Source organism: Pongo pygmaeus, chromosome 3 (genome assembly GCF_028885625.2).
Source record: "Pongo pygmaeus isolate AG05252 chromosome 3, NHGRI_mPonPyg2-v2.0_pri, whole genome shotgun sequence".
NCBI lineage: Eukaryota > Metazoa > Chordata > Mammalia > Primates > Hominidae > Pongo > Pongo pygmaeus.
The window spans coordinates 63173478-63186330 of NC_072376.2; the positions used below are offsets into that span (position 1 = coordinate 63173478).

A 12853-nucleotide genomic window follows, 5' to 3' on the forward strand; every position below is an offset into this window, starting at 1 on the left:
CCATGAGCACGGAATGTTCTTACATTTGTTTGTACCCTCTTTTATTTCCTTGAGCAGTGGTTTGTAGTTCTCCTTGAAGAGGTCCTTCACATCTCTTGTAAGTTGGATTCCTAGGTATTTTATTCTCTTTGAAGCAATTGTGAATGGGAGTTCACTCATGATTTGGCTCTCTGTTTGTCTGTTGTTGGTATATAAGAATGCTTGTGATATTTGTACATTGATTTTGTATCCTGAGACTTTGCTGAAGTTGCTTATCAGCTTAAGGAGATTTTGGGCTGAGACAGTGGGGTTTTCTAGATATACAATCATGTTGTCTGCAAACAGGGACAATTTGACTTCCTCTTTTCCTAATTGAATACCCATTATTTCCTTCTCCTGCCTAATTGCCCTGGCCAGAACTTCCAGCACTATGTTGAATAGGAGTGGTGAGAGAGGGCATCCCTGTCTTGTGCCAGTTTTCAAAGGGAATGCTTCCAGTTTTTACCCATTCAGTATGATATTGGCTGTGGGTTTGTCATATATAGCTCTTATTATTTTGAGATATGTCCCATCAATACCTAATTTATTGAGAGTTTTTAGCATGAAGGTTGTTGAATTTTGTCAAAGACCTTTTCTGCATCTATTGAGATAATCATGTGGTTTTTGTCTTTGGTTCTGTTTATATGCTGGATTACCTTTATTGATTTGTGTATATTGAACCAGCCTTGCATCCCAGGGATGAAGCCCACTTGATCACGGTGGATAAGCTTTTTGATGTGCTGCTGGATTCGGTTTGCCAGTATTTTATTGAGGATTTTTACATCAATGTTCATCAAGGATATTGGTCTAAAATTCTCTTTTTTGGTTGTGTCTCTGCCCGGCTGTGGTATCAGGATGATGCTGGCCTCATAAATTGAGTTAGGGAGGATTCCCTCTTTTTCTATTGATTGGAATAGTTTCAGAAGGAATGGTACCAGTTCCTCTTTGTACCTCTGGTAGAATTTGGCTGTGAATCCATCTTGTCCTGGACTCTTTTTGGTTGGTAAGCTATTGATTATTGCCACAATTTCAGCTCCTGTTATTGGTCTATTCAGAGATTCAACTTCTTCCTGGTTTAGTCTTGGGAGAGTGTATGTGTCAAGGAATTTATCCATTTTTTTGAGATTTTCTAGTTTATTTGCGTAGAGGTGTTTGTAGTATTCTCTGATGGTAGTTTGTATTTCTGTGGGATCAGTGGTGATATCCCCTTTATCATTTTTTATTGCATCTATTTGATTCTTCTCTCTTTTTTTCTTTATTGGTCTTGCTAGTTGTCTATCAATTTTGTTGATCCTTTCAAAAAACCAGCTCCTGGATTCATTAATTTTTTGAAGGGTTTTTTGTGTCTCTATTTCCTTCAGTTCTGCTGAATTTTAGTTATTTCTTGCCTTCTGCTAGCTTTTGAATGTGTTTGCTCTTGCTTTTCTAGTTCTTTTAATTGTGATGTTAGGGTGTCAATTTTGGATCTTTCCTGCTTTCGCTTGTGGGCATTTAGTGGTATAAATTTCCCTCTACACACTGCTTTGAATTCATCCCTGAGATTTTGGTATTTTGTGTCTTGGTTCTCGTTGGTTTCAAAGAACATCTTTATTTCTGCCTTCATTTTGTTATGTACCCAGTAGTCATTCAGGAGCAGGTTGTTCAGTTTCCACGTAGTTGAGTGGTTTTGAGTGAGATTCTTCATCCTGAGTTCTAGCTTGATTGCACTGTGATCTGAGAGATAGTTTGTTATAATTTCTGTTCTTTTACATTTGCTGAGGAGAGCTTTACTTCCAAGTATGTGGTCAATTTTGGAATAGGTGTGGTGCTGAAAAAAATGTATATTCTGTTGATTTGGGGTGGAGAGTTCTGTAGATGTCTGTTAGGTCCACTTGCCGCAGAGCTGAGTTCAATTCCTGGGTATCCTTGTTGACTTTCTGTCTCATTGATCTGTCTAATGTTGATAGTGGGGTGTTAGAGTCTCCCATTACTAATGTGTGGGAGTCGAAGTGTCTTTGTTGGTCACTCAGGACTTGCTTTATGAATGTGGGTGCTCCTGTATTGGGTGCATATATATTTAGGATAGTTAGCTCTTCTTGTTGAATTGATCCCTTTACCATTATGTAATGGCCTTCTTTGTCTCTTTTGATCTTTGTTGGTTTAAAGTCTGTTTTATCAGAGACTAGGATTGCAACCCCTGCCTTTTTTTGTTTTCCATTTGCTTGGTAGATCTTCCTCCATCCTTTTATTTTGAGGCTATGTGTGTCTGTGCACGTGAGATGGGTTTCCTGAATACAGCACACTGATGGGTCTTGACTCCTTATCCAATTTGCTAGTCTGTGTCTTTTAATGGGAGCATTTAGTCCATTTACATTTAAAGTTAATATTGTTATGTGTGAATTTGATCCTGTCATTATGATGTTAGCTGGCTATTTTGCTCGTTAGTTGATGCAGTCTCTTCCTATTCTCGATGGTCTTTACATTTTGGCATGATTTTGCAGTGGCTGGTACCGGTTGTGCCTTTCCATGTTTAGTGCTTCCTTCAGAAGCTCTTTTATGGCAGGCCTGATGGTGACAAAATCTCTCAGCATTTGCTTGTCTGTAAAGTATTTTATTTCTCCTTCACTTATGAAGCTTAATTTGGCTGGATATGAGATTCTGGGTTGAAAATTCTTTTCTTTAAGAATGTTGAATATTGGCCCCCACTCTCTTCTGGCTTGTAGAGTTTCTGCCAAGAGATCCACTGTTAGTCTGATGGGCTTCTCTTTGAGGGTAACCCGACCTTTCTCTCTGGCTGCCCTGAACATTTTTTCCTTCATTTCAACTTTGCTGAATCTGACAATTATGTGTCTTGGAGTTGCTCTTCTCGAGGTGTATCTTTGTGGTGTTCTCTGTGTTTCCTGAATCTGAATGTTGGCCTGCCTTGCTAGATTGGGGAAGTTCTCCTGGATAATATCCTGCAGAGTGTTTTCCAACTTGGTTCCATTCTCTCCATCACTTTCAGGTACACCGATCAGACATAGATTTGGTCTTTTCACATAGTCCCTTATTTCTTGCAGCCTTTGCTCATTTCTTTTTATTCTTTTTTCTCTAAACTTCCCTTCTTGCTTCATTTCATTCATTGCATCTTCCATCACTGTTACCCTTTCTTCCAATTGATCGCATTGGCTTCTGAGGCTTCTGCATTCTTCACATAGTTCTCGAGCCTTTATTTTCAGCTCCATCAGCTCCTTTAAGCGCTTCTCTGTATTGGTTATTCTAGTTATACATTCTTCTAAATTTTTTTCAAAGCTTTCAACTTCTTTGCCTTTGGTTTGAATATTCTTCCGTAGCTCGGAGTAATTTGATCATCTGAAGCCTTCTTCTCTCAGCTCGTCAAAGTCATTCTCCGTCCAGCTTTGTTCCGTTGCTGGTGAGGAACTGCTTTCCTTTGGAGGAGGAGAGGCGTTTAGAGTTTCCAGTTTTTCTGCTCTGTTTTTTCCCCATCTTTGTGGTTTTATGTACTTTTGGTCTTTGATGATGGTGATGTACAGATGGGTTTTTGGTGTGGATGTCCTTCTAACAGACAGGACCCTCAGCTGCAGGTCTGTTGGAGTACCAGGTCGTGTGAAGTGTCAGTCTGCCCCTGCTGGGGGGGTGCCTCCCAATTAGGCTGCTCGGGGGTCAGGGGTCAGGGACCCACTTGAAGAGGCAGTCTGCCAGTTCTCAGATCTCCAGCTGTGTGCTGGGAGAACCACTGCTCTCTTCAAAGCTGTCAGACAGGGACATTTAAGTCTGCAGAAGATACTGCTGTCTTTTTGTTTGTCTGTCCTGCCCCCAGAGGTGGAGCCTACAGAGGCAGGCAGGTCTCCTTGAGCTGTGGTGGGCTCCACCCAGTTCGAGCTTGTTAGCTGCTTTGTTTATCTAAGCAAGCCTGGGCAATGGTGGGTGCCCCTCTCCCAGCCTCACTGCCGCCTTGCAGTTTGATCTCAGACTGCTGTGCTAGCAATCAGCAAGACTCACTCCCTGACCCCTTGATCTTCCCGAGTGAGGCAATGCCTCGCCCTTCTTTGGCTTGCACATTGTGCGTGCACCCACTGACCTGTGCCCACTGTCTGGCACTCCCTAGTGTGATGAACCTGGTACCTCAGATGGAAATGCAGAAATCACCCGTCTTCTGCCTCGCTCACGCTGGGAGCTGTAGACTGGAGCTGTTCCTATTCGGCCATCTCGGCTCCTCCCCCAACATCTTTCATAACGGTAGTATAATATCACAACCAGGAGAAGGCATTTGACAGTATCTCAACCTTATTCAGATTCAGATTTCACCAGGCTTATATCTTCTCATTAGTGTGGCTGTATATTTTGTTCTATAAAATTTTAGCACATATGTACATTTATTTGATCACCTCTGCAGTCTAGATAAAGAACATTTCCATTAAAAGCATCAGTTGTGGTACCTTCAATAGCCATACTCTCTGAATCATTGCGCTTCCTTCTCTAGTAATTATCCTCTAGCAACTACTGATCTCCATCTCTATGATTCTGTCATTTCAAGAATGTAATATAATTGACTTATACATTGCATAAGCATTGGAGAGTGGCTTTTATTTTTCCCACACAGCATTATTCCCTGAGAACCATCGAAGGTGTCCCATGTAGATAGTCCATTCCTTTATATTGCTGAGTAGTATTACGTGGTATTGGATTTGTTTACATCCCAGTTTGTTAAGCATCCACCCTTTGAAGGATATTTGTGTTGTTCCCAGTTTTTGGCTACTAAAAATGAAACTACTGTGATCATCGATGTTTTGTTTTTTTGTATAATGTAAGGTTTTATTACTCCAAAAAAAAAATATGCAAGTGTGATTGCTAGGTCGTATGGGAACTGCATGTTTAGTGTGTGTGTGTGTGTGTGTGTGTGTTTTCATTTTAAGACTTGCCAAAATGTTTCCCAGAGTAGCTGTATCATTTTACAACTCAGCAGCAATGCATGAAGTAATGCATCTCCACATCCTTGTCAGCACTTGGTGGTGTCACTATTTTTATTTTACCTACTTTCATAGGTATATAGCGATATCTCATTATTGTTTTGATTTTCATTTCACTAATGGTAAATGATGTTGAGTATCTGCCTAACTTCAGTTAAATGCTTGTTAAAGACTTTGCCCATTTCTGACTTTTTTTCTGTCAAGTTTTCAGAGTTCTTTGTATTTTCCAGATATAAATTCTTTGTCAGATATGTGCCTTGCAAATGTTTTCTTCCAGTCTGTGACTTGTCATTTCATCCTCTTCATGTGACTTTTCATAGTGTAAAATTTTTGAATTATGATGGGGTCCAATTTGTCAATTTGACCTTTTAATGGATTGTGCTTTTGATGACAGTTGGAACTCTTCACTTAGCCCTAGGCCTTAAAGATATTCTGTTTTTGTTGTTGTTGTTGTATAGTTTTACACTTATGCCTGCTATTTTAGTTAATTTTATACAAAATGTGAGATTTAGGTTAAGGTTCATTTTTAACATCTTGAAAGTCTGTATATTTCCAGTTTCTCCGCAACTTTAAAATGGCTACTTTTCTTCCATTGACTTGCTTTTGCAGCTTTGTTAATATTCAGTTGAGTATATTTGTATGGGTCTATATCTGGATTATGTATTTTTTCCATATGTCTATGTGTCTATCCTCTCCAGCAATACCACAGTGACTAAATAGTAAACCTTCCCATTATGCAGACTGATTCTTACACTTTATTCTTTTTTCAAAAGTGTTTTTTTCTTCTATCTAGTGCCTTCCATATAAATGTTAAGATAAGCTTTTCTATACCTATGAAAATCCTTGCTAGCATTTAGAGAAACAATTGAATTCAATCTATAGATTAATTAGCAGAGAGTTGACGTTTTTATTATGTGGACTCTTCCAATTGTGAACAAAGTATGTGCTTTCAATTATCCAATTCTTGTTTGAATTTTTTCATCAGCCTTTTGTAATGTCAAATATGGATCCTGCACCTGTCTTCTGACATTTATACATAAGTACTTATTTTGGGGGGAACAATTGTAAATAGTGTCATGCATTCCAATCTGTATGCCTTTTATTTACTTTTCTTTCTTTACTTTGCTGGCAAGATCTTCCAGCACTACTTTGTGTCTCACATACTTTGATATTATGTGTTTTCATTTTCATTTAGGTTTATGCATTTTTAAAAATTCCCTTTTGACCCAAGGATTATTTAGAAGTGTGTTGTTTAATACCAAATGCTTCGAGATTTATTGCTCATGTTTCTGTTATTGATTTCTAGTTTGATTACATGGTGGTCAGAGAATATATTCTACATACAGTTTCAATTCTTTTAAATTTGTTGCTATGTGTGTTATAGCCTAGGATATGATCTATCTTGGTCAATGTTCCAAAAGCATTTGAACAAAATGTATGAGTTCTGTAATTTTGGGGTGGGGTGTCCATCTATGTTGATTGGATAATATTTTTTGATTCAATTATTCTGTATTCTTGCTGATGTTGTCTCTAGTAGTTCTATCAATTGCCAACAAAGAGGTGATGAGATCCTGAATTATAAATGTGATTTGTTATTTTGTAAACCTTTCAGTGCTATCAGTTTTTGCTTCATGTATTTTGAGGCTCTATTATCTGAAAAAAAGACAAAATCTGAATGGATGGTTTTGTCTTTCTGGTGGATTGATCTTTTTAATCTTTATATAAAATGTCTCCTACTTTTCTTTCCTCTGAAGTTTATTTTATTTCATATTAATGAAGCCATTCCTCGTTTGTTTTGATTAATATTTGCACACTATGTCTCTTTTTATCCTTTTACTTTTAAATTACTGGTGTTATTACATTTCATAATGAATCTCTTGTAGACAACATAGAGTTGGGTCATGTTTTTTAAACACATCGCCAACATCTTTCTTTTAATTAGTGTATTTGGACCATTTATAATTAAGGTAATTGGTGATATTGTTAGAATTTAAGTCTGCCATTTTATTATTTGTTTTCTGTTTGTTTCCTTTTTTCATTCCTCTGTTTCTCTTATACTTGGTTCCCCTGTGTTACTTAAACTTTGTTTAGGGTTGCATCTTGATTTGTTTATAGTATTTTAGTCTATTATTTTGAATAATTGTTTTAGTAGTTGTTCTAGATAATTTGAAATACAAATGTCACTTATCAGAGTTGTCTTCAGTATTTCTTTTACTTACACTGAGTACTATATCAAAGTATAATTTTTGCCTGAACCTTCAAAGGTGATTTAAAAGCTAAAGAAAAAAGAAAGCCCATTATATTTTATTTTTATTTTACTTATTATGGTTTTCTTTGCTTTCTGAAGTTCCAAGCCTTCTGTTATAACTGCTTTTCTGTTTAGGAAATTTCCTTAAGCCGTTCTTGAAGGGTAAGCTTGCTTATTACATCTTCTCTTAGTTTTTCTTTTTTTGAGAATGCCTTTATTTTCCCCATCATATCACTGAAATATATTTTTGCTGAATGGTATTGACAATTTTTTCAGCACTTGGTCTCAGGTGACAAGTCCCTTTCAATTCACTTGATGTTTGTCTATGAGTAATATTTTCCTTTCTAGTTGCTTTCTGTGTGCTTTATTTATTTTTTTGCTTTTAGTCTTCAGAAGTTTAATTGTGCTTTGTCTTGGTGTGGATTTCTTTGGGATTATCCCATTTGTAGCACAGTCAGGCTCTTGAATCTGTAGGGTTATATCTTTCATAGAATTTGAGAGATTTCACTGATTATTTATTCAAACATTTTTTTAGTTCCACTCTCTCTCCTATCCTTCTGGAGCCTTTATGATATAAATGTTAGCTCTTTAGTTATTGTCTCATGAGACTGTGTTCATGATTCTTTCAGTCTATTTTTTCTCTGATGGTTTGTGTGGATTCTCTTTTCTCATTTCAATTGTGATTTTCCTCCTACCTGCTATGACAAGTGATTTTCAGTTGTATCTTGTACATTTTATGTTATGGGCCTCTGGATCCAATGTAAGCTTCTTTTTTAGTAGGTAGTTCCCCTGTTGAAGTGTAGTGTGAGGGCCAGTTGGATATGTATGTTAAGCGTCACATCTACAGATAGGGAGCTTTGTTTCAGAAAGGTGGGTTAAAAGTGCAGCTCCCCCGTGGCATTTATATTAAGGACCTGTATTGAAAAAGACTCAGGGAACTCAGCACTGTGTCTTCCTTTCTCAAGTTACAAGAGTACTAGGAAGCCCTTCTTTCTTCCACACTTCAGAGTTTTTCTATTCTTTGCTTTTTTCTTGTTCTGGGATTGTTAGTTGTACAAGGGAGGATCTGGGAGGAATGTGGCTACTCCGTTCTAGTGGGATCCTTTTGAATTTTACTAGGCAAATATCAGAGTATGTGCATATCTTGCAATACAGCTTTTTAAATTAAAGCTTATTTATTAAAAAACACATATTTACATCTTAAAACACAGTAACACATTTTAAAGAAAGTTATCTAGAGATAAATCTCAAATTACATTTCAGAAACAATTACTAGAATGTCAAAATCACATGTAAACATTTTGCAAAGCACACTGATGGTTTACAAGGGAATTTGAATCAGATCTTGTTGGCACTTTGAGAGAGATTGTAGTAGATGGGCTATTTAGATGCAAAAATAAACATTTTTCTGAGATGTTATGGCAATGAGGTAGGAGCTTTCCTTTAAAGCGAAAGACCCGTTTTGTCTGACAGTATTATACAAAGAGAATGTGAATGTTAAAATTTGAAGTGCAAGCAAAGTGTTCTTTTAAGATTTTTCATCCTAAAACTACAACCACATCACTGAAGCTTTTCTGTTCAAAAGTTTTTACAGCAGCACCAGAATGACAGAAGATCTGTATTGGGTTCTGCGTTGGATAGTTACTGCCTCTTCACCTCACTTGTCTTCACTATCAACTTCCATAACCAGTGAAAAATAATGAAATAATGGCGATCAACCCTCTTCTGCTCTTGGCATCTCAGCTTTTCCCAAGCCTTAACTCTGCACCTCAACTGGTAAGTTATAGTTTATTACAGGAAATTGCTATTTGATTGTAAATTTTCATATGCAGTTTTTCTAGCCAATTTATTTATTGCTATGTGTTATTGGCCTTTCCATATCGTAAACAGAATGTTTATGGTGTGACATGTAAACTGTACATTTTACTGCATACAAAACGAATTTAACAACCACATTAATTGTTTGATGATTAGGAAAGGTTTTAAGCATTTTTACATTCAAACATGATCATTTATAAGTAAATGTTTTATTGCATTTAGAGAAAATTTAGAAAACCGGTTGTGTGTTTTGATTGAGGTATAATACATCTTATTTTTCCCATGTCTAATTATGGAGAATAGGTCATTATTCCCTATCATTCTGGTAAATATCCTCTCAGCATTTTTGGATTTTAGAATCAGATTGTTTACATGAAGTGGGAGATGCTTGCCTTCTAAAATAATATCTTGCAACAAAGCACTTGATAAAATATTACAAACTTTTAATTACAGAGCTAAGCTTATAAGTAGACAAGGTTTCAGAATATAATGGGAACTTTTATCCCTAGTTTTAAGGTAAAGTCGAAGCTCTGAGGGCCCATGAAGGGTGTTGTATTTTTTTTGCTTTGGCAGTGCCCTTGGTTTGTAGTCTTAGGGTTAAGGGATGCAGTGAACAGGAGGAAAGAGTTTGACTCAACGTGGCAGAGAATGCTTGTTGCCTGCCCAATGTACTTTGCCCATTAATCTTAATTACTGAACCCCAATTTTATTTTGGTGGCAGCGTGCCCAGCTACAGACTAACAGCCATTTTCCCACATGATGGGTGCATAAATTCTGGCCAGTGTGACACAAGTGGTAGGTATTACATCTCTTTATAGGAGTCAGCTGTTAGGAGAATATTTTTCCCTTGCTTTCTCTTCTTTCTGTCAGGAACAGGGAGCATGAGGTTGTATCCCTCATTTGCAATTAGTAGCCTTCATCATTAATGCTTTATCTTAAAGCTGGGAGTGTAAATGTAGAAGAAAACTGCGTTCATAACAGCTATGGAATCATCATGTCTGTCCTGCACTAACTGCTTTCAGATTATTTTTTCTGGTAGAAAATGAATCTATTTGTGTTATTTGTGTGTGTGTATGCGTGTGTGTAAGCTACCACTATTTGGGGTTTGTTATTTATCACTGAATTTATTATTCATTGGTATAAATCTGAGATTCCTGCATAAACCCAAGGCTCTCAGATTCAGGTAAAGGGAGGCCTAGAATCAAATAATCCTCTTTTTGACATAAGAGAATGAATGCCTGAAAATTTATCGTTTTCATACTATGGTCTGGCATTCATGAGCTGGGAACCCATGAATACTTGAAAGCACAAGTTTTCTCTCCCCTGAACACCTATCATTATGCTGGTCATTCTGTGAAACCCCAGACAAGGACAAAAACGTAAAGTGGTCCTTTCTACAAATGGATTCACAAATGGAAAAATAAATAAAAATGGCAATTAAGATGAAAAATAGGAACAGTTCAGAGGGAGATGGCCTGCTATGCATCTAATTGCAGATCCACATGAAATTAGAAAAACTGAGAAGAGGTCATTTTGAAAATATAACAACAAGAATTTTCAGGAACCAATGGCATTGTGACTCTTTGGATTTAGCAAGTCCAGTGGATGCCACATACCACAAATAACTGGAATTCACTCCTAAACAAATCAAAGAAAATTACTGAACAATTAAGAACCTTAGAAACACACAAACAGATTACCTTACAGAGTAAAGACAATTACCCTGATAGCTCAGTTCCAAAAAACAATTTTGGAATTAAGGAGACAGTGCAAAAATACCTTAGTATTGCTGAAGAAAAATATTTGTTAAGTTAGAAGTGTGTATAAAGCTAAAGTATAAATCCAAGAGGTTGAAATAAAGACAACTCAGACAAACAGAAACTTACCAAAATAACTTCCAGTGGATGAACTTCAAGAAAGAAAAACATCGAGCTTAAAGGTAAATGGATAGCAAGAAAGAACAAGTAGGAAATACACTAACAAACAAGGGTAATTTCAACAAATATTGATTTTATTGAACAAATCCCTTCATACGTAATTTTTGCAATAAAACATGGAGGAAGTTAAATATTAAACAATAATGGTGGCTAGGCATGGTGGCTCATGCCTGTAATCTCAGCACTTTGGGACGCTGAGTCAGGTGGATCACTTAAGCCCAGGAGTTGGAGACCAGCCTGGCCAACACGGTGAAATCCCATCTCTACTAAAAATACAAAAAATTAGCTGGATGTGGTTTCTAGGCACCTGTAATCCAGCTACTAGGAAGGCCGAGGCATGAGAATAGCTTGAACCCAGGAGTCAGAGGTTGCTGTGAGCTGAAATCGCACCACTGCACTCCAGCCTGGGCAACAGAGTGATATTCCATCTCAAAACAAAACAAAACAAAAAAAACCCCAAACCAATAATAACATGTAAGATTAGGGTAGATAGTTATCAAAGTTAATATATCCTAAATTTCTTTAATTTTGACCTATTTGGGTAGATATATTGATTAACATACTATGTTAAGTGAAATATGAATGAAAATTCATTTGCAAGTATAAGATAGTGTTTAATTCAAACAGTTACTAGGAAAAGTTCAATTTAAATTATAAGGAAGGAGAAGCATGTAAGCATATAAAAAGTGCCACTAATATTAAACAAAAGAAGGTAATTCAAGTATATGCAGGTGGATCAGTAATCACAAAACATATAAATAAAATTAAACTGCTTTTTAAAATAGAGAGATGGTCAAATTGGTCAAGAAAACAAAAGCAAACTATGTTTTCAATAGATGCATTTAAAACATAACTTCACAAGAATAAAGTTAGAAAATGATGAGGAAAGTATCTGACAAAGTAATTAATGCCTTAGTAACAGAAAATGGATATTTTTAGTTAAAAAACAATTATCATGGACAAAACAAGTCAGACCCTAATAGTAAATATTTCCATTCATGTGGAAAAATTTAAAATTCATAAATTTTGTGCATTTAGTACAATAAACATATAAATAGAATACTACATATGATTTAAATTTAACTTTTGAAAAATCAAGGTTAATGAAGAAATCATAAGAATTTGAGAAATATTTTATACTTAACAAAATTAAATATACTATATCAAAACACCTAGAAGAAGTATATGTATAAACATATGTGTGTAAATCTAACAAAAAGTTTTGGAGCCAAAGGCGGTGGCTTACACCTGTAATCCCAGCTTCTGGGGAGGCTAAGGAGCTGGGATCACTTGACACTAGGAGTTTTAGACCAGTCTAGGCAACATAGCCAGACTCTGTCTCTAAAAAAATAAAAATAAAAATAAATTAGTCGAGCACGGTTGCACACCCCTCTACTCCTAGCTCCTTGGGATGCTGAGATGGGATAATCACTTCAGCCCATGAGTTCATGGCGGCAGTGAACTATGATTGTGCAAATGTACTCCACCCACAGGGTGACAGAGCGAGATCTTGTCTCAAAAAAATACGAAATTTGGAAGACTTTTATAGAGAACCTAGAAAAATTCAACTGAAAACCATTAAATAAGTCAAAATTTAATGAAGATCTATATTATGTTCACAACAGGAAGACACAGTAACTTAAGCTAGTGATCATTTTCAAATTGATGCATAGATTTATTTCCAGTCAAAATTCCAACATTTTCCTAAACATATAAAATATGTTACTAAAAATTTTTAAATACTTAAGTGCTTAGAAAAATAATTTATGATTAAAAAACTAATTATGTTTTACCTCGAAGTAAGATTTAAAAAAAAACTTAAACCGAAGGGAAAATGATGAACTTACATGGTGGAGGAAGAATGTAAGCAGAATATATTCCAA

The 12853-nt window shown here is 36.2% G+C and overlaps 1 long non-coding RNA gene across 14 annotated transcripts in view; it reads left to right on the plus strand.

Moving 5' to 3' along the window:
• Positions 1 to 12853, plus strand: part of LOC129034779 (uncharacterized) — a 135803-nt gene that overhangs the window by 28694 nt on the left and 94256 nt on the right. For all 14 annotated transcript variants that reach the window (XR_010126278.1, XR_010126283.1, XR_010126277.1 and 11 more), the window contains exon 3: positions 8801 to 8991. This is a non-coding gene — a long non-coding RNA (uncharacterized LOC129034779). The remainder of the gene's footprint in view (positions 1 to 8800; positions 8992 to 12853) is intronic.